Source organism: Littorina saxatilis, unplaced genomic scaffold (genome assembly GCF_037325665.1).
Source record: "Littorina saxatilis isolate snail1 unplaced genomic scaffold, US_GU_Lsax_2.0 scaffold_3172, whole genome shotgun sequence".
Lineage (NCBI taxonomy): Eukaryota > Metazoa > Mollusca > Gastropoda > Littorinimorpha > Littorinidae > Littorina > Littorina saxatilis.
In genome coordinates, this window is record NW_027129264.1 from 7,501 (window position 1) to 9,808 (window position 2,308).

At 42.3% G+C, this 2,308-nt stretch overlaps 1 non-coding gene across 1 annotated transcript; it reads right to left on the bottom strand.

Moving 5' to 3' along the window:
- Window positions 1-459: 459 nt before the first annotated feature.
- Window positions 460-531, bottom strand: Trnae-cuc (transfer RNA glutamic acid (anticodon CUC)). The gene has a single exon. It is a non-coding gene; the product is annotated as a tRNA-Glu (tRNA).
- Window positions 532-2,308: the final 1,777 nt, after the last annotated feature.

Below are 2,308 nucleotides of genomic sequence, written 5' to 3' on the forward strand. Positions count from 1 at the left end.
CAGTCAATCAAACAGTCAATCAAACAGTCAATCAAACAGTCAATCAAACAGTCAATCAAACAGTCAATCAAACAGTCAATCAAACAGTCAATCAAACAGTCAATCAAACAGTCAATCAAACAGTCAATCAAACAGTCAATCAAACAGTCAATCAAACAGTCAATCAAACAGTCAATCAAACAGTCATCAAACAGTCAATCAAACAGTCAATCAAACAGTCAATCAAACAAGCAATCAAGCAAGCAATCAAGCAAGCAAGCAATTCAGACCGACTGAAACGTGCCAAGAAAATAGGCCTTGAACGAGTTTACAATAAAATAAATACCAGTAGAAGCATAAATTTTAGACGAAGCCAAAAGTGTCCAGTGAGTAATAATAAAGAGATGAATGAATAAATAGAATTAAACATTTCAGATCGACTCAGACATGTCAAGAAAATTATTTAGAATACAAAATATCTTCCCAAGCGGGGAATCGAACCCCGGCCGTCGCGGTGAGAGCGCGAAATCCTAACCACTAGACCACTTGGGAGATGCAATTGCTTAAGTGCAGGGAAGAGAATATTTTTGAGACTCACTTCCACAGGTCTGGAACATGTTGAGCTGATTTCTCAGAGCACTTAGCACCAGGCATTCAGTGTGGCGAAGATACTCGTGTTTCCGTGTCTAAATTGTGGGGATAAACTGTGACAAATTCAGCTGTGGAGGAAGTTAAAGAGCTAGTCAAGTTTTATCAATGAATGTAGTTGTTTGTTTTTGTTACTTATTCATTTATATATATATAACAACTAGAGGAATACCCGGCTTCGCCGGGGTGAATCGCGAGACAGAGACAGACAGCGTGGCGGTTCACCACAATCACCTTTGAAGGCGAAGTCCTCTCAAACGGGATTGAGAATTTTAGAGCTTATTTCTAAGCCCTATATTAACTGTTATGGCTTCTCAAAGGCCAGAACATACAGACAGACAAAAGCCGCCAGACCCCATCACAAACAGAACTCTACAATCCACAGGTGTTGCCTCCACACACACACACACACACACACACACACACACACACACTCACACACACACACACACACACACACACACACACACACACACACACACACACACAGAAGCCGTATATATATATCTATATATAGATATAGAGATAGATGACAGTGGATTTTTCGCTAAATAGATTCGACCTTTGCACTTTTACAGTGAGGACAACTTACGGGTACATACAAGGAAAGCCCACAACTTCTAAGGCGAACAACTCTGCAGAGTATGCTGTGAAGGGCGACGGTAGTCTCCCTGTCACACTCGACCCCCTTTGAATGAACTTTGTCCTCAAAGTTCCGAACCATGGACCCGCCAAGCTTAGGTTCCTCCCAGCAGGTTGGTGGAATGGGAACAGCACGAAAATGATTCAGTGGCCTGAACATTTCATGTCGAGTCCCATCCCTGTCGACGACACCAAATGTAACCGAGTGCTGAAACACCACAATCACCTTTGAAGGCGAAGTCCACTCAAACGGGACTGAGAATTTTAGAGCTTATTTCTAAGCCCTAAAATAACTGTTATGGCTTCTCAAAGGAAGGCCCGAACATACAGATACACCAAAGCCGCCAGACCACATCACAAACAGAACTCTACAACTCCACAGGTGTTGCCCACACACACACACACACACACACACACACAAACACACACACACATACACACACACACACACACACACACACACAGAAGCCGTATATATATGTGTATATCTATATCTATAAATATATAGAGATAGATGACAGTGTATTTTTTGCGTGGCTATAAATTGATTCGACCTTTGCACTTTTACAGTGAGGACAACTTACGGGTGCAAGGAAAGCGTTCTGGACAGTGCAGTGACATTCTAAAAATAGTAACGTAGTAACGGGAATATGGATTGACGCCACACGAAGGAAGGGAGATAAACGCAAAACACTGGAGAAGATAAGGAAGAGTTACTGGGAATGGATCTGGGAAGATGAACAGAAAAACCAAAATCGGTTCAGCGCTGCGCACTGAGGGCACGTGTTGAAAATTCTCATCGACCAGGTTGTGTCCGGGGTCTACCTGAATATGCCCACCAAATCTGAAGCAGATCCATCGAGAACTTTGGCCGCGCATCGCGAACACACACACACAGACACACACACACACACACACACACACAAGTCGTATATATATATATATAGATAGATAATAATTATGACAGCTTATATAGCGCGAGCCACAGTAAACTATGCTCTGCGCTTTACATATTACCTATGAATAAAACCATCCTATT